The sequence below is a fragment of the Chiloscyllium plagiosum genome, unplaced genomic scaffold, assembly GCF_037043375.1.
Source record: "Chiloscyllium plagiosum isolate Xiang-an unplaced genomic scaffold, Cpla_swu_hap1 HiC_scaffold_15, whole genome shotgun sequence".
NCBI classification, from domain to species: domain Eukaryota; kingdom Metazoa; phylum Chordata; class Chondrichthyes; order Orectolobiformes; family Hemiscylliidae; genus Chiloscyllium; species Chiloscyllium plagiosum.
Window position 1 is genome coordinate 29482891 of NW_028270153.1, and position 15186 is coordinate 29498076.

The following is a 15186-nucleotide window of genomic DNA, read 5'->3' on the forward strand; positions in this document are numbered from 1 at the left end:
CATCAATCATCTTCAACACTTCCTCAAAAACAATCAAAGTTGTGAGATAAGACTTCCCGTGTACAAAGCTATGTTGACTATTTCTAATAAGTTCTTTCTTCTCCAATTATTGCCCCACCACTAACGTAGGGCTCATTGGCCTACAATTTGCTGGTTTATCACTGATGCCCTTCTTAAACACATTGAATAACATTGGCTGTTCTGCATCCTTCTGGGACCTTGTCTGTGGTTAAAGAGGACACAAAAGTTTCTGTCAGGGCACTAGCAATCTCCTTGTTTGCCTCCTTTAATATCCTGGGATAGATTCCATCAGGCCGTGGAGTCTTATCTACCTTAATGTTTTTCAAGGTACCCACACTTCTTCCTTCTTAAGATCAACATGCCCCAGAATATCAACATACACCCCTCCCTCCTCAATCTTACCATCATCCACGTCTTCCTCCTTGGTGAATACCAATGCAAACTATTCACTCAGGACCTCACCCATTTCCTCAGGCTCTACACATAAATTCCCTCCTTTGTCCATGAGTGGACCTATCCCTTTCCCAGCTACTCTCATTCTCCTCATGTACATATAAAATAACTTGGAATTTCTCTTAATCTACTTGCCAAGGACACTTCATGGCACCTAATGCCTTGTTTAAGTTCTTTCCTGTTTCCTTTATATACCTCAAGGGCCTGATTTCAGTTCCCCAAACCTTACATATGCTTCGTTCTTCTTTTTGACTAAATTTTCAATATCTCACAGCATACAGGGTTCATGAGTCTTGCCATCTTTATCTTTCATCCTCACAGGAACATGCTGGCCCTGAGCTCTAATTAAGTGGCCTTTAAAAGATTCCCACATGTCAAACGTGAATTTACCCTCAAACAACCACCTCCAATCTAATTTCTCCAGGAGGAGCAACTGAACATAGTTGTTCATGGCACTTTAAAGACCAGAAAATGTGCTTCAGCTGAATGGATTTTGTATGAGATCTTCTGTGTCAGTTCATCGGCAACTATACTGGTTTGGAAATTGTTGGTGTTCTTTAGATGGCCACCACAATGTTGCCATAATGATTAGAATATTGAAATAATGTTTCTTTATCTGTTGATAGACACTTCTGAAATTTATCCGGTGAGTGTTGGATTTGCTGGGCTGAAGCTTACGTCATTTTGGCCAAGTATGAATTGTTTTGGTTCCTTTTGGAGGGTTTCTTGCCTTAAGGCTTGGTGAAAGTTCTTGCTGTATTTTATCAATGCATGATCTAAACCCCCTACCACCACCACCTCCACCCCACCCCCGCCTATCAAATTTCTCTTCTTTCTCCAAATTTGCAGGCAGGGTTGTGAAAGTCCTACTGGGATGAGATTTTGCACAGTTGGAACATCCTCTTCCCCATGACCAGTATAGCAGACCACAAAACTAGACCTGGTCAGTACAGTCTCCGCCGTCTGGAGGAATGTGTAACAATATAAGAAGATGGTGACTACCCTCCTCTGCCAGCATGAGTGAATCATCATCTTCTCTCTATCATCTCACATGATCGCTGCTACTGTACCCAGCTGCCACCAAAGCTTGTGCTGTACCTTAAGGAAGGCAATAGCCTAATGGTATTATCACTGGACTGTTAATTTAGAAACCCAAATAATATTCTAGGGATTCGGTTCAAATTCCCCCACTCCAGATAGTAGAACATGAATTCAATAAAAATCTGAAATTAAGAGTATAACAATGCCCAGGAATCCATTGCTGATTGTCGGGAAAAAACCCACCTGGTTCACTACTGTTTTTTAGGGAGGGAAATTGTCATCCTTACCCAGTCTGGCTTAAACGTGACTCCAGACCCACAGCGATGTACTTGACTCTTAACTGCCCTCTGGGTAATTAGGGATGGGCAGTACATGTTGACCTAGCCAGCAACACCCACATCTCATGGCTTTGTGTCTGGCGTCAAGGCAATATGTCAGTACTGTGAGTTTGCTATCTCTGGCTGAGGGTGAAAAGGGGCAAAAAGACAAGGCAATGCAAGGCAGGGAGCATGCACTGAGATGTTGGCATCAGTGTCCAAAATGGACATCCTTTGGAGCACATGGTGAGATAATTCCACATTGAGAATCCTTGACTTCTACCTTGTTTGACACATTTGGTAAGACAAAAAGCTGAATATTAATGAGATAAGTTGTGGACTTAATAAGGCATTTAACAGGGTGAATCTCCCTTTTTTGAAAGCTCACTGCTGCCTAATACAAAACTTGCATCACCATTTGACAAATGCATAAAAGATATGTAAGCTGTTCCTGGTGTTGAGATGAGCTTCACTGGACATCCTGTATGCACTGGTCACAAATCTTGCCATTGCCCACATCAATCAGCCCCCTTTAAGATTTGGCCCACTGATGTTAACCACAACCAGTGATTCTTGGCAGCAACAGTTAGCAAGCAGACTGCCATTAGATTTATCTAATGGAACAAACTGCAGTGCACCATTGCAGAAAAAAGGGCACAGATGAAGTCTTATCAGAAGTGTAACCAAAGAATACTTAGGACATCATCCAAGCTTCTAATTTGCCACAGGTCCCAAGAATCATTGACTGTACTCACACTTTGACTGCATGCTCTGCACGCAGACACTGAAAGATTCAAGAACAAGAAGTGCAACCACTTACAGCTTGTGTATATCCAAAGGAAGCATATCATACAGGTCTCTCCATGGGGTCCCTACAGATCCCTCCCTGTCATTAATCATGATGCCTTTGCTCTGCATCAGTCCTCAGTTCTCCTGTTTTCCACCCAGACCACTGGATGTCAGTCTGGCTGTTTGCGAACCAGACTAAACTGTGATTGTTAGCTCACAACAACCATTCGGAAGTACTACAATCAAAACAGAGCAAGCCACTCGTATTAAAAAACAGAAGTTATGCTGGCTGGACAGGTCTGGGTTTCCCTACAAAGCAAAGGGCAAGAGAAACGACAGGCAGCAATGCTACCAGTTGTCAGAGCTTTGTGTCAGCAAATTATAAACAAACAGTTGAGCTAAATCATCCTACCCACTAAGGCATTAAGAGACATTCCTTTAACCTAGTTCACAAAAGGCTTCACCTTCAACACCAATTCGGTACAATAAACTGTTACAAGACAGGAAAATAACTGAAAATGTTTCATATCTCAATTCTTAACAGTTTAATAATATCAACCATGCACAAACCCTTAGTTTTCATCTCCTTTGCCGTTTGCATTTTCTGGCATTTCCACGTTGGCAACTGCATGGAAAGTGTAAGACTGCGGAACCTCCACTGAAGGCACTCGAGATGGACATAGTATGTGACCTTGGAGATTAAACTGCAGCGTTTTGGGAACAACTGGATTGTCTGGCTAAGCTGGCTCCAATACAAGTATGGGTTCAAAGGCTGGTGGAGATACAAGTATGCTGGCAGTTTGAAAGAGAACAGCATCTCACTCTCCTGTAATACCAGTTCCAAGAAACAGTGACAGAACACCACCTTAGGACTGCACTGGTGTGCACAAGAACAGACACCAGAAATAAGTTAACACACTCTTGATGTTCTAAATTCAGATGAGATGCTGAAACCAGGCTGACAACTGCCAATTAAAGGTTTCATTAACAATTCAGATGGATCAAACACCAACTGCCCTGCTGCATATACCCTAGGTTCCGTAGCAGATTGCATTATCCCTGTGCTCCTCTGGCATACCCACTCCCAAGTTAGAGATGGACTCATCCATAGCATTTTACATTGTCCAGACTTTGTGATCTGCCAAATATGTCAGTGTTTTAATCCTATGCATCAGGCTCTGGATGTGTGCTTCGCCACTAACAAACTGCATCAACCCTTTGCATTTGCTTCTGTATTTGCTCCAAACTTGTATTGGTAAATCACCCAGTGCAGATCCCTCAAACTAATACACTCGACTACGCAGATCGAAGTTTCGTAGCCGGTGCCTGCAAAGAAAGGGTGAAATACACTAATGAAGATTCTCCTTTGTTTCCTCTGCTCTAATCTGGTTTTCTAAATCTGCTGGATATGTAAAGCAAATATTGGATCAGATTTAGTTGTTAGAGGCAGGATGTAAAGACAAATGAGGCTAACCCAAAGGAGCTCCATTTTGTTTTAAGAAGTCTGTATAGAAAGAAATTTACTTAAGTAGAAAAAAGGTGCCAATACAAAGTCAGGCAGGATATTAAACAGGCAACCATACTGATTCCATTGGTTTGCTCTACTGCCCCTAAATCTTTGTTACCTCTTCAGGCAAAGCTGACATCTCAGATGAATTTTGTCGATGGGAAAATACTGAACTGACCTACTTTCTGATTTAATGAGTCTTGAAGGTAACTTGACCCTCTCTCCACTGCCTTGAAGTAAGTAAGGAGCAATTCTTCTCTGAATAAACAAAAAAAAACTGCAAATGCTGGAAATCAGAAACAAAAACAGAAATTGCTGGAAAAACTCAGCAGATCTGACAGTATCTGTAGAGAGAAAGTAAAGTTGATATTTCAGGTCATCAACCCTTCTTCAGAACTGTTCTGAGTTTATGCAGCAATTTCTGTTTTTGTGTTGATGAGAGTAATGTATTTGATGTAGTTTACATGGACTTTAACAAGGCTTTTGATAAAGTCCCTCATGGCAGACTAGTCAAGAAAGTCAGAGCACATGGGATCCAAAGCACAGGGACACACTGAATCCAAAATTGGCTGAAGAGGAGGAAGTAGAGGGTGATGGTGAGGAATGGTTTTGTGACTTGAAGTCTGTTACCATTGGAGCACTACAGGGCTGAGTGCTGAGGTCTTGGTGTTTGTGGTGCACAATAATGATTTGGACTTAAATGTAAGGAGTATGATTAAGAACTTCACAGATTACACAAAAATTGATAGGATGATATACAGTGAGGAGGACAGCCATACACAGCAAAAGTATATCAACAGACTAGTTGGATTGGCATTACAGTGGCAAACGGAATTCAACTCAGAAAAGTATGAGATAATGCACTTGGAGAGGGTGAACAAGTCAATGGAAGGACCATGGAAAGTACTGAAGATCAGAGGGACCTTGGTGTGCATATCCACAATCCCTGAAGTTAGCAGAGTAGTTTGATAAGGCTTTTAGAATGGCAAAAGGGATACTCACCTTTATTAGCCAAGGCACAAGATAAAAGAGTAAAGAGGTTGTGCCAGAATTATATAAATCGCTGATAAGGCCATGTGCAAATTGCTGCATGCTATTCTGGTCATTAAATTACAAGGACGTGATCACACTAGAAAATGTGAGAAGGAGACTTACCAGGATGCTGTCAGGGCTGGAGGGTCTGAGACATGAAGAAAGATTTGAAAGGCTGGATTTGTTTTCTACAAAGCAGCAAACTTGAGAGGAGATTAATATAGCTGTATAAGATTATGAGGGGCAAAGAGAGGATACACAGAAAAGCACTATTTCCACAGTAGAGGAGTCAATATCAAGGGGGACAAATTTAAGGTAAATGGTAGAAGGTTAAAAAAAGAATGTGCTTCATTCAGAGGGTGGTGGGAGTGTGGAATTCAATACCTGAAAAGTATGTGCGTGGGGAGGGATTTGAATCAGAAACTCTTGCAATATGTAAGCAGTGTTTAAACAATCACATGCATTGTCACAGCCTCCAGGGTTATTGGACAAAAATTGGAAAATGAAAATAAAGTGTAATCAGATATTTCTTGACTGCCATGGACACAATGGACCAAATGTTGTTCTTGTACTGTAAACCTGTACGGGTCTCTGAGGCCAATAACAACACTGTGATACTCAATTATAAGTGGTTCATTTTTCTGTCCGCTTTTAAGATCCTTCTTCAAAACAATCTCTTTGAGAAAACTTTTAGTCACATCCCAAGTAGTAACTCCTTCTTTGGCTGAGTGTAATTTTTAAAAAAATCTGACTGCATTTCTATTAAAACATAAAGTTATATAGTATGGAAACAGACCCTTTGGTCCAACCTGTCCATGCCGATCAGACATCCTCATCTGACCTAGTCCCATTTTCCAGCATTTGGCTCATATCCCTCTCAATGCTTCCTATTCATTTATCTATCCAGATGTCTTTTAAATGTTGCAGTTGTACCTGCCTCCACTACTTCTGGGGCAGCTCATTCCAAATATGCACCACCCTCTGACTACCTCTCAGGTCCTTTTTAAATCTTTCTACTCTCACCTTAAACGTTTATCCTCTAGTTTTGGATTCCCCATCCTCGGAAAAAGATTTTGGCAATTCACCCTATCCATGCGCCTCATGTTTGCATAACCCTCTAAAGTTACCCATCAACCTTCAACACTCCAAAGAAAAAAAACCCAGCCTACTCAGCTTCTTCCTGTAAGTCAAACATGCTTGTAAATCATTTCTGAACCCTCTCAAATTTAACAACATCCTTCCTATAGAAGGATGACCAGAATTATATACAGTATGCTAAAAGTGGCCTCACAATTGTACTGTATAGCTGCAATAGGACATTCCATGTCCTGTATTCAGTGTTCTGACCAAGCATACCAAACGCCTTCTTCACCATGCTGTTTACCTGCATCTTTGGATGTTTTTAAATGGTGAATGTGCCAGATGCAAGTTGTTGCTATAAATCAAATCATTTGCATTCAGAGCAGAAATGAAATGAAAATATGAGCATAAATAGCCCTCTTTAAAATCCAACATGCATTTTAACTATTCTCAAATGTATTGTATCTGGCATGCAATGCAAAAGGTTAATTTCCTTGGTTTTGGATAGTCAACAGTGAGTCTCGAACAATGAAGAATGGAACTTAAAACTGTAACCCTGATTCTCCAATTCACAATCCATACAAGCACTAGGGATGCTGATTCCTTGAATCATAAGTATATAGTAAGAAGCAAATCATTTCCCATTTATTCTGATAGTTAGATTTTACAAGCATATCTATCTGATTGCCAAATTTTAGTACAAATAATGGAAGAGTTACTATTTTATGTAAACATATTCACATCAGAGAGTATATGAAGATGCTGATTAAATCTGTCACCTATCACCATTCTTACTGAAACTCAGTGGTGAGATCTAATTTTAGTGAGAATAGGTCACAATAACCACAGTAGTATACCACAAAGCAGGAAATGCATCAGCAATGCAAAAGTAAAACAACTTTCAGTCAAAATTAAATCTCTATCTTTTCCATTCAAAATATAGAACATGAAATTTAATGCTATGCTACCAGAATGAAATGAAATTCAGGGTTAACACCACAAATAATTAAACAACAAAGCCAGCAGGGTGAATTTCCTTATTATTTCATGGATACATAATGCTGCTGGAGTTGCTTAGAGTCATGAAAACTCAAATGAAAATGATTTCTGCATCTGTCATCATGAAATCATTTTTGTCCAAGTGTATTCAATTTTTTAGACATGTTCCATGATCCATTCCTCCTGCCCCTGCTGGGCCCAGTTGCATAGATATAGACAATAGACATTAGGTGCAGGAGTAGGCCATTCTGCCCTTCGAGCCAGCACCACCATTCATTATATATGGTGATCATCCTCAATCAGATATGTCACATTAATCATGACAGTATACTGTTTAATCTAGACCCAAAAGGGCTACCTAACTTCCCTCTGGCTCTGATCAAGGTTGAGTTGAGGAGCTGTACTTTGTCACAAAGCTAGACCCTTTTTTTGCTAAAAGCTGTTCCTTGGCTTAAGGATACTCTGTCCTTGATTTTTTAAGAGGGGCAATAAACCAGCCCGGGCTCTGATCAGTCTGGTTTGGTACAGAGATTAAAGGCTATTGAGAGGCCTTTTTGTTTATATGTAAACACATGAGACTTCAGGCCAAATTGGTCATGTTTTAGAAGTGACCTGTATAATGAAAGGGAAGTGGCCAGCTCTTTAGCTGAGCTGAGCAGTTTAGTTCAGTCCAGAACTGGTTGGGAGTTCAACAGTGAGCTGTGTGGAAACAAACTCTCTTTCTCTCTCTCTCTCTGTGCTCTTCTATCGTCAAACTATAAACATGTGTTCCATTTGTACTGGTTTTTAAGGGGGTTTGCTTATTGGGACTGTTGTGTACATTCGGAAAAGCATAATTAAGTCTAGTTTGGATAAACTGAGTTCTGTCGGGGCTCTTTATTCTGTTCTTTGTGTTTCATTGTGTAATTTTGTGAATAAATATTTGTCTGTTTTAAAATCTAGTAGTCAACCTAGCCTACTCACTCCGGATAATTTGCACTGTACACTTACCGAAACAAATTGCAAAGTTATGGTCTAGACTGTCTGCTTAAGAATATTTTGAGTGGCCTGGCCTAATCCATAACAACTTCCCAGACTCAAGCTAGACACACAATCCATGAATGGCAAAGGTGAGGGATGCAAATGCTGAAGATTAGATTCAAGAGTGTGGTGCTGGAAAAGCACAGCGGGTCAGGCAGTATCTGAGGTGCAGGAGAGATGTTTGGGGGGAAAAGCTCTTCATCAGGAATTACCCTTGACACAATCCATGAATGATCACACACACTATTTTTGCCATTTCACATTTGTGCCAGATTTGCAGTACAACTCATATTCCGGTGAGGAATATGGGTCAGTTGGAAGAATAGATCTTAGTTCTTCAACGCTGTACCCCTGCTCCAAACAGTGTTTCTGAGAGACCCCTAAACTTCATATCTTAATGCTCTCTCATCCTTAACATGCTATTTCAGTCCCCCACATAAACACCATGCCACCTCAATGTCCCAGATTAGCCATTCCCCCTTTATGCATCCTCCATACAAACCAATCAATTTGCACAATGTACAGTCCTCAGCTCCATGCAGCACCAACAGAAAATATTTCAATTCCTTTTGTTAAACAAAAAAACTCTCATTGTCTAATAAAAGCCTTCATATAATTGCTGAGGAAAAATCTGCATCCTTCCATATTAAAAAAAATGTAATACATGTAGAGCCATCAGCTTTTGTCAATAAAGCAAAAACGTCAAAGGAACTGTGTTAATGCATCTTGAAATTATCAAGCATTCTCTAATGACTGGAACTTACATTGCCAAGTTTCAACCCAGCCAAGTATATGATGGTGGCCACAATTTATCCAAGCAATAGATTTCTCTCTGAGAAGGAAACAACAGCAGGTGTTCATTTCAGTTTCAAAGCAGAGTCCCTGTCAATCAAGGAAGCAGATGGCTAGATTTATTTCCAAATGTAGGTTTCCTAACTATCCCCCATTTAAATGTCAACCCCATCATTTTGAATATCATTCAGAGCCATACAAATGGCAACAGAAGAGGTGGGAGCACGTGGCCACAGGTCATTTTGCAATACTTTTGACTGGATTATTGGACTCTCTCTTTTAGGAATGGACTAAATGTGTCCAGCCGCAACAATATTCAAGGAGTTCAAAAGTATCCAGGACCAAACCGGTTTACCTAATTTGCAAGATTATCACCTGGTTCATTCATTATTCACTGAATCACTTCAACAATGTTTATCTGATCTAATGAAAGAGCACATTTCTGTGATCTCTCCCTCCAAGACGTTGAAGTGCCTGTGTTGGACAGAGGTGGACAAAGTCAGAAGTCACATGACACCAAGTTTTGGTCAAACAGGTTTGTTTGAAATCATAAGCTTTTTGGAGCGCTGCATCTTCATCACCTACAAGATGTGGCAACCTCCCAGCCTCATGGCTCTGTCGTGATGACCTCCCAGCCTGGTTAATGTTGTGCCTTTATTTAAGAATGGCTGTTACAAGAAGCCTGGGAACTATAGACTAGTGAGTCTGACATCAGTGGTGGGTTAAGTTGTTTTTGGGGAATCTGAGAAATAGGATTTACATGTACTTGGACAGGCAAGGACTGATTAGGGATAGCATAGCTTTGTGCGTTGGAAATCGTGTCTCATAAACTTGATTGAGCTTTTTCAGGAGGCAACCAAAACAATTGCTGAGGGCAGAGTGGTAGACGTTATCTATGTTGACTTTTGTATTGCCTTTGACAAGGTTTCACGCGGTACACTAATGAGTAAAGTTAGATCATTGGGATGCAGGGAGAGATTGCCAATTAGACAGCAGCAGAGTAGGACCTTCAGCTGGAGCTCATCCACTCCATCCACTCTTCTTCTTTCTCTTCTCTTTTTCTTCTTCCTGGTGCTTTTTTGCCTTCTTCTCCTTTTTTCTTCACTTCGATTCCCAGCCTCCAATGATGACCTCTGGCATGGAGCAATGTTCCCTGGTCTCCGGTGACTATTCTTGGTGATGACACTCAGCATGGTGCAGAAGTCTGTTAAGCATGATGTGGCATCCTCCTGGCCTGGTGCAGCCACCTCCTCCCACAGGGGGTCTCGGTGTGGTGACCTCTCAGCATGGTGAAGCGGTCTCCTGGCATGGTGTGACAACTTCCCAGCCTCCTGGCCTTTGCGTGCTGACCTGCCAGCCTGGTGCAGTGGCCTCCTCCCGGCATCCTGGCAACTTTTGGGCCTCCTGTAGCGGCCTCCTGACGTGGCAGTGTAAAGTCAATGCCAAGGCCTTAGTGTGGAATTGAATCTACGTGCCAGTGTGATCAGCTGTACTGAACTCTTTTCTGTAATGCTGGACATTTTATTTCTGTACTGTCTAAAATCTTCTAACTAAAGAAGCTGTGCCTAGGTACTTTAGTTTCTAAGACAGCACTGTAATTAGTGATGTATAAGTCTTTCACTATATTCATTGAGTATACGTGACAATAAAGGCTATTCTATTCTATTCCAGATACAAAACTGGCTTCACAGCAGGAGACAGAGGGTGGTAGTGGACGGGAGGCCTGTGACCAGCAGTGTTCCGCAGGATGCTGGGTCCACTGTCATTTATATGGACGAGAATTTAGGAGGCATGGTTAGCAAGTTTGTGGATCACACCAAAACTGGTGGTATAGTCATCAGTGAAGAAGAAGTTTACAAAGGGATCTTGACCTCTTGGACCAATGGGCAGAGGATTGACAGGTGGACTTTAATTTGGATAAATGAGAGGTATTGCATTTTGGCAAAATAAACAAGGGCAGGATTTATACAGTTAATGATAGGGCCCTGGGTAGTGTTGTTGAACAGAGACCTAGTGGTCCAGGTGCATAGTTCTTTTAAAGTGGCATCACAGGTAGACAGGTGGTAAAGAAGGTGTTCAGCATGCTTGCCTTCACTGTCCAGATCATATGACATAGGAGCAGAAATTAGGTCATTCAGCCCATCGAGGCTGCTCCACCATTCAATCATGGCTGATAAGTTTCTCAACCCCATTCTCCCGCTTTCTCCCCATAACCCTTGATACTCAAGAACCTATCTATCTCAGTCTTAAATATACTCAATGACCTGGCCTCCACAGCCTTCTGTGGCAACGAATTCCATAGATTCATGACTCTCTGGCTAAGGAAGGTTCTCCTTCTCTCCATTCTAAAAGGTCCTAGTCTCTCCTATAAATGGAAATATCTTCCCCTCTTTACTCTGTCCATGCCATTCAATGTTCTGAATGTTTCAATTCAATTCTCTCTCATCTTTCTAAACTCCATTGAACGTTCCTCATCTTTTAAGCTTTTCATTCCTGGGACCATTCTCTGAACACGCTCCAGGGCCAGGACATCCTTCCTGAGACAGAGGAGTATAGGAGTTGGAACATCATATAGAGGTTGTACAGGATGTTGGTGTGGCCATTTTTGGGATAGGTCTACAGTTCTGGTCATCCTGCTATAGAAAGGATATTATTAAATTGAAGGGGATTCAGAAAAGATTTATGAAGCTGTTGCCAGAACTGGAGGGTGTGAGTTGTAAGGAAAAGCTGGGTAGGCCAGTATTTTTTTCACTGCAGCATAGGAGGTTGAGGGGTGACCTTACAGGGGTTTATAAAATCATGAGGGGCACTGATAATGAGAATAGCAAAATCTTTTCCCTAGGGCGAGGGAGTTCAAAGCTAGGGACTATATTTTTAAGGAAAAAGGATTTAAAGGGGACCCAAAAGGCAACGTTTTCATAGGAGGGTGGGTCGTATGTGGAATAAATTGTCAGAGAAAGTAATAGGTGCAGGTACAGTTACATCATTTAAAAGACATTTGGATAGGTACACGAATAGGAAAGGTTTAGAGGGATTTGTGAGTTTGACTGAAAGATCTGTTTCTGTGCTATATGACTCTATGACCTCTCAGCCTTTATAATTTGTTTCTTTTCCATAATTCTTCTCTTGATTTTATCCTGAAATTTATCACCTTTTTTTTACTTTTTCACAAGTAGCATGACAACTGAAAAGAGTGATACACAACAAGTCGAATGCTCTTGTCATGCAGACATGCCTGCCAATTGAAAAGCCAGCAAGGGACCAGTGCTGCTCCTTGTAGAGAAGGCCCGTTGAAGCACCTGCCCAAATAGACAATGGTGAGGTCACCAGTTGGCCTTTGTCTGGATTGGAGACCGAGGGGGGCAGAAGGTCCTGTTCAACAAGTGCTGCCAGCTAATCAAAGGGCAACATCATCGAGGTAACCTTAGCTGCTGGTGGAGGTGCACCTCCAAATTCCAGGAACCCAGGACAACGATAAGTGAGGTGAGAAGTCATGAGGGTTTCTCAGGTTGTGGGATCTTAGGAAAAAAAGGTGCAGGGTTGTCAAAAATAATAGCAGGGAATAGATCGCAGTGGGTAACTTCGAAGCAACCTCCAGACCCTCAATTAGGCACTGATTAACTTTGATGACAGGTGTCAAATTGTTGTAGTTGTTGTGACTTCTGTATGGCCTGCCACGACAGGCCTGCCTGTACCTGTATTAAACCCTGATGTGGAGGTGACGGTGTTGGATTGAGGTAGACAAAGTCAGAAGTCATACAGCACTAGGTTATAGTCCAACAGCTTTATTTGAAATCACCGCTTGAAATCCGGTGAAGTCGTGACTTGATGAAGGAGCAGCGCTCCGAAAGCTTGTGATTTCAAATAAACATGTTTGCCTCTGGAACCTAGTGTAATGTGACTTCTGACTGGGTTAAACCCTGCAGCAATTGGCTTATGTCCTGTAGTGGTCCATCACTAGCTAATTAAGGCCCTAATTGGCGACAGGCCCGCCAGAACATAGTTCTGACAAATGCAGGAAGGTTTGGGTATGTAGCCACTCCACCTAATCAGATTCCTTTACCAGTCCCAGGCTTGCCACATCTGGGTGCAGAAGATTCTGTCAAAGAATAGAACATCGAAACAACAGATGTCCATGAATGGATCTGATGGTATTTCTATGACATTTCATAAATGTCAAGTTAAACTAATGGCAGAAGGTAGATAGTTTGATTATCTTCGGATTTTCACTGTATTCACAAAAGACAAACCCTTGTCTCTATTGGAGGCTACCTCTAGCTGAAAGAAAGTAATTACCACTTGAGAAACTGGATCCAAAAGCCTGAATTGTATTCTTGATTTTAATTTCAATTATTTGGCAAGCAAACACCAAAAGATATTATAAATTGCATACAAGCACAACAACATAATTAAAAGATTTATTATTTTGTGAACATTAACAGTTAAAGGATAGTCATAGCAATCCAACTTAGAAGTGTTGTCAGATAAATACTGCAAACTTGCATTCACTTGCAGCATTATACCATTATGAACAGACATTGTAATATAAGCCCAGCATTAATTTTAATTTGGTATCTCTCTATCTATCCTCAGTGAGTAGCAACAGCACCTTTATAGAAAATTTTTTTGGAAAATCTGAAAATGCTCAAGTCAATTTGATAAGAGAAGCAACTCGAACAGAAAATGAAACCTGCATCAACAATGAAGGTGATACAGTATTCACTAGTACACAGATGGCAAAACAAACTACGTCCTCTCTTGGCATTTTACGGATTTGTTTGTTATGCCTCTTCATAAAAGGTATCCCTGGAAGAGGTTTTTAACAATTCGCTTGTGATCGTATTTAATCATGCACGATATGAAATTTTAGAAATAATTTACACTCCATGATAATTGTTTACTTTAGATCCTGGTTTTCACAAACACATATCAAATTTACCTGCAAGACTCTGGAAGTACATGTGCTAATTAAAAAAAAATACTTGTTTTGCAGTTGCATATCTACTGCACAATGTGCGACCAAACATCCTCTTCACACTTCACAATAGCATTCTGAGAGACTGGATGAGCTCGGGTTGTTTTCTTTGGAGAAAGTGAGGTCTGCAGGTGCTGGAGATCAGAGTCAAGAGTGTGTTGCTGGAAAGGCACAGCAGGTGAGGCAGCATCCGAAGAGCAGGAGAATCGACATTTTGGGCTAGAACCATTCATCAGGAATTCCTGATGAAGGGCTGAGGCCCAATATGTCGATTCTCCTGCTCCTCGGCTGCTACCTGACCTGCTGTGCTTTTCCAACAACACACTCTCGTTTTCTTTGGAGCAGAGAAAGCGGACAAAGGACCTGACTGAAGTGTATAAAATTGTGAGGGACACAAACAAAGGTGATAGGAAGCAGCTGTTCCCCTTAATTGAAGGGTCAGGAAGAAGAGAATATAATTTTAATGTGGAAAGCAAGTGGTTTTGAGAGAAAACCTTCTTCTGAGGAAAATTGTTTTTACCCAGGTAGTGGTTGAGAGTCTGAAATGCATTGCCTGAGAGGGCAGTTGATTGGGGTAACCTTAGTAATCATAAAGTTATTGGATGACTTGAAATGCCATAACATACAAGGCTTCGGACCCAGTTTTGGAAAGTGGGACCTGTGTAAATTTGGTGTAGTTTTGGAGTGCAGACTCGATGGACTGAAGGGTCTGTTCAATACTTTATAGCACTATGATTCTATAATATTAATGTCCTTTAATCAAGTATTTGAGTCTTGAGAAACAGGTTCTGGGAAATTTCATGTTTTAAAGTCAGGCAGGAAGGCAAGAATCAGAACCTCTATGAATGACAAATTCTTCCCTTGTATGAAATGTAATTTCTATGTAGTCATAGCGATAGGTGTTCCTTTACCCCGAAGTGAAAACAAACTGAATTTATTCTGGGTGCTTCCTTGTAGAACCGAATGAGGTATTGCTGGGCTTACAAATGATTAATTGTTAACCTATGTTCTCCAGCAATTCAGGAGCTCTAAGACAAATGACAAAACCAGTATCAGCATGGATTAGGTACTGTTTTAACTTTGAAGCAGAAAGTACTAAACATAATAAAAATGGCACTACATATTTTGAAAATAATCTGCATTTTATGCAATACCATCTC

At 41.0% G+C, this 15186-nt stretch overlaps 1 protein-coding gene across 4 annotated transcripts in view; it reads right to left on the reverse strand.

The window, feature by feature from the left end:
• Window positions 1-15186, reverse strand: part of LOC122560172 (DNA (cytosine-5)-methyltransferase 3B) — a 290151-nt gene that overhangs the window by 168930 nt on the left and 106035 nt on the right. The window lies entirely within an intron of this gene.